Raw genomic sequence first — 10,640 nt, forward strand, 5'->3', positions numbered from 1 at the left:
ACCCAGATCAGGACCAGTGCTCTATGCTGCCCTGGAGGAATAAGGAAAACGATAGGAGTGGCTCAGACAGTACAGCGGTCCTGACAAAGTCAAGGCCAGAGCTGTTCTGTATGTTACCCCTGCATTCGCTTCTGGTTGGCATCATGGCCCCAGGCCTTCCACTTTGTCTGACCAGACTGGTCCTCGTGTCTGCTTGTTGCCCCTGTGAAGGGTTCAGTGAACGCTATTTCCCTCTCCCTTGACTTTACAAGCAGATAATTTGTACTCCTCTCTCCTTCCTTAGACATGGGAAAGGATCGCTTTAGTCAGAAAGAAACCGATGTAAACAGTCATCGTATAACTTGTATTTATAACTTACTCCAGGGCAAGGGCAGATATCTGTGGGCCCCATCAGGCCCTGTCATGGAGTGAACTGAATCCTTAAGGATGGCTTGGGCTGACACAGCCTCTTCCCAGTGGACCAGTAGGTCAGACCCACCTCAACCCCTTGGGGTTCAGGTAGAATTGGACCCATCCTGGGATGGCAATGAAGTAAAAGAGCATTTGGTTCACTAACTCTTCCACCATGAGCCTTGGCCATCGGGCCTAGGGAATCAGATCTTGATCGATTAGATCCCTGCACAGTTCATCACAGAGGCCTCCAGTTATCCTGTGACCCAAACATGCCCCACCCCCACCCCCAGCCCCTTATCCTCACACTGAATGTCTCCTCAACAGCAAATTGTGCTGGAAATTAGAGCCGTGTGCCTCTATTTATTCTCTGAATTGTACTGTAGAAACAAATGCTTATGAGGAATAAACAAATCACCAGAACTGCCCCCCAAAAATAAATAAATAAATAAATATAGGTAGAAGTGTATAAATAAAAACTAGCTGTATAAATTCCATTAAATAGATAAACCACAATTTACTGTACCATTCCCCCCCCCCTTTTACTTTATTTTATTTATTTATTTTTGGCTGCACTGGGTCTTCGTTGCTGTGCGCGGGCTTTCTCTAGTTGCGGCTAGCGGGGGTTACTCTTCGTTGTGGTGCACGGGCTTCTCATTGTGGTGGCTTCTCCTGTTGTGGAGCACAGGCTCTAGGCACGCAGGCTTCAGTAGTTGTGGTACATGAGCTCAGTAGTTGTGGCTCACGGGTTCTAGAGCACAGGCTCAGTAGCTGTGGTGCATGGGCTTAGTAGCTCCGTGGCATGTGGGATCTTCCAGGACCAGGGCTTGAACCCGTGTCCTCTTCATTGGCAGGCGGATTCTTAACCACTGCACCACCAGGGAAGCACCCCCCTCACCCTTTTAAGTTGGAATTTCTTTCCAGTTGTTGCCATTATAAATTACATAATGATAACACTTTCCAAGTTTTGTAATTTTTTAACAGAGTCACAGAATCAGGATCCAAGGACTTGTTATCTAATCTTCCCAGCTTCCACAGTTCTGTGGAAGAGTTCCTCTCCTCCTTCTGGCAGAGTGGCCAACAGGATCAGGAAACCACCTTTGTGCCTCAGTCTTAATGCCTGGTCATTGACTTCCCTTACCCTCCAAGCTAAAATCTTCATACTCAGTAGAGGGGAGAGAGAAGGAGGGAGTCCCTTCCCAGGGGGGCCTGTACTCTTATTTAGTCATTCAACAAACTTTTAAGAGAAACTACTGAATATTGTGCTCTGACAGTGTCTCTTTGACCACAGAATATTAGCACTCTTCTAGAAAGTATATAGTATTTCATGGCACACCTTTTGTGTGTTAACATCAGTCCTCATCCCATCTTTCTTTCCTACCCTTTTTTATGTTTTATGTTGCATCATTTTTTACCTATTTCAAATTTCTTTAATCACACTATATCATGGGTGCCTTAAATTCTTCCTGGGACAAAGAAGAGAAAAGGTGAATTAAGAATACTTCTGTATACTTATGACTGCAGTTAACAGAACGCCCAACTTAGAGTGATTTGAACTCTAAAGACACGCATAATCCTCTCAAGTAATAAGTCTGAAGACATACAGTTCAAGAATTGGTCCAGCAATTCAGTGACCATCCAGGTCACAGGCTCTTTCCATCCTTTTGCTCTGATAGTCTCAACACATTGGATTTTCATCCTCTGGTTGGCTGTCTCACAGTATTAAGATGGCTAAAACAACTCCAAATATCATGTCCTCACACCACAGTGCACAACACCAGAAGAGGAAAAAAATGACCTCATACAAATCTCTCTAACAGGGAGAAATCTTTCCCAACCGCATCCCATCAGACTTCTCTTACATCTCATTGACCAGAACTGGGTCATACCTATACCATTAGCTGCAAACACATTAAGAAAATGAGAATCTGGCATTTTTAGCTTCATTCAGGAAAGGTGGGCTTTTCTAGATGGGAAGAGGTGGTAGAAAATATGAGTAGACAACCAAGTGACAGCTATAGATACAGGATGTATGGATGGGGCTGGTGGTGAGTAGCGGGGTGCATACATGTTTACATATCTGCATAAAGATAAAGCCTTTTTTAAAAAACTTTGAGGCCCTAAGTTTTGCCTTCAAGGCCCACGTGTCACAACATATGGCTCACGACACTCTCACACATTCTGTCTCCCTTGCCAGGCTCACTCCCCTGTCTCCTCACATGCAAGAAGCCTCCAACCAACCTCCTGCAACATACTTTCTAATATTTTCATTTCAGCACTGTCAGTGATGCAATACCTATTCGTTTTTTGTTTGGAATGGTTGGCATTACCCAGACATATGTACATTTCCTCTCTAGGTGATAGACTCTTCTGCTTAATAACAACCAAATTTGTGTGGAAGTCCAAGGAGTCACTATGAATAAGTTACTATATGTAATTCAACAAAAAAACTCCAATAAGAACCTTGTATTCAAATAGAATTATAAAATACCTATGTATTCATATATAATACTCCACCATCTATTAAACACTCTCATATTCATTATCTTATTAATCCTTACTGTGACCCGGTAAGATTAATATCATTATTCGCATTTTACAGATGAAGAAACAACTGCTCATTAGAATTAAGTGATCTTGGCCAGTCACAGACACTAAGTGACAGACTAGGACTTTAAGTCACTTCAGGAGACATTATACCAATTACTATTAGGTTCTACAAAGCAGGAAAGAATACAGTGATTTCTCATATTTTACTATTTTACTATATAACTATATTTTTTAAGGATTATGAGACTTTAGGCATGTCACTTAAACTCTCTGTGTCCTTAGTATTTTGGTCTATAAAGTTAGGGCCTTAAATAGATTAAAGTTCCCAGGCACCACTGTAACAACAAGAAAAGATGATCTAGTAAATCTCTGAGCCTTACCTAAGTAATATCTGAACAATTATCACAGCCACAATCCCTTTTCTTCCAAGCCTTATCCCTGGCACGATTTTACTCATTCATACATTCATGCAGGAAACATTTATGAAGCAACTGTCATGAGCCAGAAAATTTCAGGAGAAAAGACAAAGCAACAGAAACAGCATTCTTCCCTAATGCCTGGGTTTTCACTGTCAATAACTTTATACCCCTGCCTAGGATCATCAAAATTTTATGGAAAGATTAAAAGCGGTCAACTTCTGAGGTTTCTTTGTGTTCTGAGAGGCTGTGAATCTATGACTTCAGACATGAGAAATCAAATTAAGAGAGTGATTATAAGAAAAAAAGAATCGGGCCTCCCTGGTGGCGCAAGTGGTTGAGAGTCCGCCTGCCGATGCAGGGGATACGGGTTCGTGCCCCGGTCTGGGAGGATCCCATATGCCGCGGAGCGGCTGGGCCCGTGAGCCATGGCCGCTGAGCCTGCGCGTCCGGAGCCTGTGCTCCGCAACGGGGGAGGCCACAACAGTGAGAGGCCCGCATACCGCAAAAAAAAAAAAAAAAAAAAAAAAGAATCTCTAGGGAGAGAAATAATCAGTGAAAGGAAAAGATGAGACATAACAGCTCGGTCTTTTCCCATTAACATTTCCTCAAATAAAACATAGCATTTGGGTGGGGTCCAGATAGAACCAGCACTTCCAGAGACCCAAACATGGCCCCCCCATGTCAGCGACGTCTCCCCACGGGCCCGTTGTTTCTTGCTCACGAGATTAATTCCAGAGCTTGATGATCAGATCACAGTTTGTATTGCAGTACCTACCTGGGACGCTGGGCGTAGCCCTTCCCTGTGCTTTTGAAATCCCAGATTTCCTAGTGGCAAACATGGGTGGTGATGGATGTTTCTGACTCCAGAGGGCCACTGGAAGATTAATGACTTATGTTTTGCAAAGTGTTTTTAAATCCCTAGATGAGAAGTGTTCATACAGCTGGCTGCTGCATGATTAGCATTTGCTTGCTTTAAATTGGTTACTGCCTCCATATTTCAAGACCCCAAAAAAAGACCCAGATTAAAGACAATGCCCAGGAGTCCACTGATGGCTTCTAGATTGCACTTCCCCAGAGGCTAATGAGCTGACAGAGATATAACGCTCCCGTTCAGCACCACCTTTAGAGAGACACGTTGCATCTTTACTTTCAGATGTGGGATCAAGAGCATAAAAGTCACATTTGAACCAACATCTGATGTCTCCCTTGAGGCCATGCTGCAGACTGCCACCATACTGTTCTGTTTTTGGAACATTTCCAGGCTAATAGCAAAATGATTTCTTATGGGACTATCAGAGGTGGGGAAGACTGAGTGCAGATTTATCTTGCTATTTAGAAAAATAATTAGTAAATAAGTTTGAGTGATAATCACAGAAAGTCCAAACTGGTTTAATATGTGTGGCTCCTAATGATGTGCAAACTGATTAGAAACTATATTTACAATCTGATTATCCTTAGAAAAACTAGAGCAAAGGCCAGTTTGGGAATTGTTTCATTTCAGGACTGAGTTTTTGGGGGGTCAGCAATTTGAGCAACTTAGGTTTTAAAAGATAAAAATAAATTGCATTGATCCGATAAAGAGAAAATAAAGTTCCTATATTGGTTTTCCCATGTGAAGCATTTTCCCTGGCCTTTCAAGGTTTTTTGAAGAATATTAAAAGCATCAAAATGAGCAAAAGGTATAATTTGTAATTACATGACCCATACAAGACTCTAAAAGGTTTCCATAATACCACTGGAAAACATTTGGAAGCCAACGTTGAAGTAGTTACAAGTGCAGTGAAAATCTGTATTTGAAAAGTTCTAATGGCTTGTAGAGTCAGTTTTCACAAAAATAGACAGAGTAAACCCTTGTCCTACAGATAAATTACATTTTAGATGAATAGCTAGTAATAATGCATGAAGCAGTCACATGAATATTACCAGACATAATTGACTGTATGTATCAAATGCAGAGGGACATTGGGAAAAACGGGGACTTCATCATGGTTTATTTTGAATTTTCAACTTTCTAATTTGGTTACAGAGGAGAAAATCAAATTTCAAAAAATTAAGTCATTTGCCCAAGTTCATGTAAGTTAGTGCAGGGCAGAAAAAGTATAGTTCAAACACAGCTACTCTGACATCCAAGTCCATGTACCAGATTTCCTCACAAACCCAGTTAACCTGAATTACAGAGCTACAAACACATCTTTATGCATCCTATGTATTTAAATACTCTGTGTTATGTGCACAACCTTCAGAAACAAACACAGAAATCATATAAAATGGTATCCATATATTACACAGTACATATTGAGAGCTCTCATCTGAGAAATTATTTTTGTGTCACTTTCCAGGTGTGATAATCTATCTGCATGAGACAACAGAGATCAAGAATAATATGACTAAACCAATCATGGGCAAAGGATGCTGGATCATCATGACTGGCTTAGATCAGTGATTCTCAAAGCATCAGTATCACCTCAAAACTTGTTAGGGGGCTTCCCTGGTGGTGCAGTGGTTGAGAATCTGCCTGCCAATGCAGGGGACTCGGGTTCGAGCCCTGGTCCGGGAAGATCCCACATGCCACAGAGCAACTGGGCCCGTGAGTCACAACTACTGAGCCTGTGCGTCTGGAGCCTGTGCTCCGCAACGAGAGGCCGCAATAGTGAGAGGCCCGCGCACCGCGATGAGGAGTGGCCCCCGCTTGCCGCAACTAGAGAAAGCCCATGCACAGAAACGAAGACCCAACACAGCCAAAAATAAATAAATAAATATTTAAAAAAAAAAAAAAAAAAAACTTGTTAGGAATGCCCCACCCCAGACCTACTGAATCAGATACTGGGGGGTGTAGCTCAGCGATCAGTGTTCTAATAAGCCCCCCAGGTGAAGGTGATCATGCTAAAGTTGGAGAACACTGGCTTAGGCTTTGACAAGTTCTGATTTGACCTTTGAAGCTAGAGCATGATTATACCCCTGAGGTCGCAGGAGGGAAAGTAAACACCTGAACAAATTTGGGGCTCTGACAGCAAGAAAGATGTCTGCCAAAGCCTCTGTGTAAAATGCTTCAGGGGATCAGAGGAGGGTTAGAGGCCTCAAGGGAAGTGACATGTGACTCGGTCGGCAGGATGGGAGGGTTTCATAGAGCCAAAAAGGGCATTTTAAAAAGTGGAAACAAAATGAGCAAAGGAAGTTGCTATAGTTCCCTTAGCCCAGAGCCACTTAACTGATTGGGATTCAGTTGTTGAAGATGAAGTAAAAATTCATTTCCCCAAATGCCAACCTAATACATATGAAAATCCCCAACTCCTTCTTTTTCAATTATAAACATGCCTAAAGGGGAATTGTAATTTTAAAGGACCTCAGTGTGAACAAAGAAACTAATTCCCTTGAGGTTACTTTTCATATTTAGATGAACTTTGTGAGACCTTGTGTTACCCACATCATAGTTCCTCTGTACGCCTGAATTATTATCACTGCTTTTTTCAAATGGCCAGTACAAATTTTAGCAACAATATCTTGGGTCATATTTTTTAAATACTGCTTTGGGGTTTTCTAATATGAACAAGAAATGTGGCAAATAAATAAGTTAAAGACAAGTAATAGACTAGGGGGATATTTCTAACACATAGAATAGGAAAGAAGTTAATATTCATAATACATTAAAAAAACTCCTACCAATAAAATAGAAAACACAGTAGAAAAATGAGCAAAGAAAGCAAATATGTCATTCATTCATCCATTCATTCATTCAATAACTATTCACTTTTATTTTTAGTTTCAGTATCATTCGCATCCTGGCTCCACCCTTTCTAGTTGTGTGACCTTGAGCAGTTTATTTAATTTTTCTAAGATTCAGTTTTCCCACTAACTATGGGCAGATGATAATAGTATCTACTTCACAGGGTCTTTGTAAGTATTAAAATATATATGTAAAGTACAAGAAAGCTCAGAAAATGCTGTATGTTGCTAGTATTATGTTATTTATTATAAGACAAGCACTCTACTAGGCACTTGTAATTCTCAAAAGAAGAAAACCAAATGGCAAAAAATTAATAAAAGATGCTTACTATCAACGATATTCACAGGTTTGTGGAGAACTGGCATTCTCATACTTTGTCAGTGTACACTGCAGACAAATATTGTGAAGCAGGTGGATAGTATCAACTTTAAATGCAATACCCTTTGATGTCAGAATTCCACCACTAGGAATTTACCTGAGGGTACCCACAAAAGTATGAAAATGTTCACCACAACATTCTTGTAATGGAATAAAAAGTGGAAGTATTCTGAATATCTCTATATGGAGACTGATTTAAAGAAATAGGATACATTCAAATAATGAAAAATCCATTAAAAAGAAATAAGATAGAGGGCTTCCCTGGTGGCACAGTGGTTAATAATCCACCTGCCAATGCAGGGGACACAGGTTCGATCCCTGGTCCGGGAAGATCCCATATGCCGTGGGGCAACTAAGCCCCAGAGCTACAACTACTGAAGCCCCGTGCCTAGAGTCCATGCATGCTCTGCAACAAGAGAAGCCACTGAAATGAGAAGCCTGTGCACTGCAACGAAGAGTAGCCCCTGCTCGCTGCAACTAGAGGAAGCCTGCGCAGCAACAAAGACCCAACGCGGCCATAAATAAATAAATAAATAAATTTATAAAAAAAAGAAAAGGATAAGATAGATGTGTATGTACTGATAGAAAGGCATCTTCAAGATATACTAAGTTTTTCAAGAGTGTAATACGATTTTTTAACGAACATCTTAAAAGGATTTTAAGATGAAAATTGCATAAGCATGAAAATTTTGTGGAAGAGTAACTTGGTCACCTTGGGATGAAGAACTAAAGATCAGGGTGACTGATGCTAACCAAACTTATTGTGGCAATCATTTCACAATAGATACATATATCAAATCGTTTTGTTGCATACCTTGAATATGTCAATTATATCTAAATAAAACTGGGGGGAAGGTAGAGATCAGGGAAGGGAGAAAGAGTTTTCATTTTTTCTTTCTACACTGTTGGAATAGATATTATCCTTTTTCATGAGATTGTGGATTGTCTTTTTTTTTCTTCATTTTTCAGTACTTTTTTAAAACCTTTTTTTTTTTAAAGAGCAAGTATTTATTATCTCAGTTTCTGAGGGTTAGAAATGCAAGAATAGCTTATTGAGGTGGTTCTAGCTCAGGGTCTCTCATGAGATTGCAGTCAAGATGTGGGCTTGGGCTAAAAGATCTGATCGCAAGGTCACTGACATGTCTCTTGGCCAGAGGCCTTAATTCTTCCCTCTATGGACCTCTTCATTGTTCTGCTCACAGTATGGCAGCTGGCTTCCCCAAAGCAGGTGATTTAAGAGAGAGAACAAGAGAACAAGCAGGAGGTTGCAGTCCCCTTTTTTTTTAATCAGTTTCTTTTTTAAAAAAATATTTATTTATTTATTTATTTGGTTGCGCCGGGTTTTAGTTGTGGCACACAGGATCTTTGTTGCCGCGTGTGGGATCTTTATTTGATTTTATTTTTTTAAATGTGTCAAACCAACACACTGTATACCTTAAACTTATACAATGTTATATTAATATGTCAATTATATCTCAATTTGAAATTTTTTTTTAATTTTTTACCTTGGCTGTGTTGGGTCTTTGTTGCTGCGCACTGGCTTGCTCTATTTGGGGCGAGCAGGGGCTACTCTTCGCTGCAGTGCATGGGTTTCTCATTTCAGTGGCTTCTCTGGTTGTGGAACACAGGCTCTAGGTGAGCAGGCTTCCGTAGTTGCAGCACGCAGGCTCAGTAGTTGTGGCTCATGGGCTTAGTTGCTCCGCGGCATGTGGGATCTTCCCGAACTAGGGATGGAACCCGTGTCCCCTGCATTGGCAGGCAGATTCTTAACCACTGCACCACCAGGGAAGTCTGAGTGTGGGATCTTTAGCTGCAGCATGTGGGATACAGTCCCTTTTATGGCATGGCCTCTGAAATCACACACTATCACTCTGCTTTATTCTAATTCATTAGAAGTAAACCAATCCAAATTCACGGGGAGGGAGCTGAAGCTCCCCTTCTTAAAAAGAGGAGTACTCATGAATTTGTAGACATTTCAAAGTCACAACAGAATGGGGAATAATTCAGAGGCAAATTTATGTGGAGAGTGAAACAGGAATCAGCATATTGAAGTAGATATATGGAAAGAACACTGGCCTTGAACCAGGAGAACTGGGGTTTATTTCTGACATACAGCCAGCACATAATAAATGTTTTTTAAATGAATGCATGAATAACAACTTTTCTGAGATTGTTTTCAAGTCTTTGCTCAAGGGCATAAGAGCAATCGCCACATTGCAGGTCTCTCCTGAGGGTTGAGTGGGAAAATGGGTATCAGAGCTCTTTGTAAAAGGGACACTTGTAGGGCTTCCCTGGTGGCGCAGTGGTTGGGAGTCCACCTGCCGATGCAGGGGACACGGGTTCGTGCCCCGGCCCGGGAGGATCCCACGTGCCGCGGAGCAGCTGGGCCTGTGAGCCATGCCCGCTGAGCCTGCGCGTCCGGAGCCTGTGCTCCGTAACGGGAGAGGCCACAACAGTGAGAGGCCTGCGTACCGCAAAAAAAAAAAAAGGAACACTTGTAGCCAATCATGCCTGGAGAGGACCATGGCTTGGGACAAGGGGAGGGGCCTCCAGCATACCAGAGTCCTTGCCCATGCCAGGTACCTCTTCTACCTGTCTGGGTCCTGGGGCAATACTCTGATTCCAGCTCTCCATCTCAGCTCTCTATCTCAGCCCCAGTCCAGACTCCTTGCAACATCTTACCTCCAGTCTGTGTTAACAACCTGACACATTTTATTTTATGAAACACCACCAAGCTCCTCCATATTCCACACCTCAATAAATAGCAACTCCATTCCTCCCACTGTTCAGACCAAAAACTTAGAGCCATCCTCAACATCTCTGTCTCTCTCACTCCTCACATCCAATTCATAAGCAAATCCTTCTAACTATATCCAGAATCCAGCTGCTTCTCACCGCTTCTATCACTACTACCCCCCACCAAACAGGTCTCCTAATACGCCAACACGATTTCTTTATATGATTGCAAAAACTTTTCCCAGCAAGCCATTTGCCTGGATCTAACATCCAACTCTGGATACAATTTCTTGCCCTGCCCCCAGCATCATTTTGCAACATTTTCCACGGGTTATAAAATACAATATTATACAATGACTAGGCATGATGCATGCCTAGTGGCACTATATTGCAATCAAGTCATGATGGCCAGTCTGTGAGCATCATTTGTCTCCTGCAACACA

The sequence above is a fragment of the Mesoplodon densirostris genome, chromosome 1 (assembly GCF_025265405.1).
Source record: "Mesoplodon densirostris isolate mMesDen1 chromosome 1, mMesDen1 primary haplotype, whole genome shotgun sequence".
In the NCBI taxonomy this organism is placed as follows: Eukaryota; Metazoa; Chordata; class Mammalia; order Artiodactyla; family Ziphiidae; genus Mesoplodon; species Mesoplodon densirostris.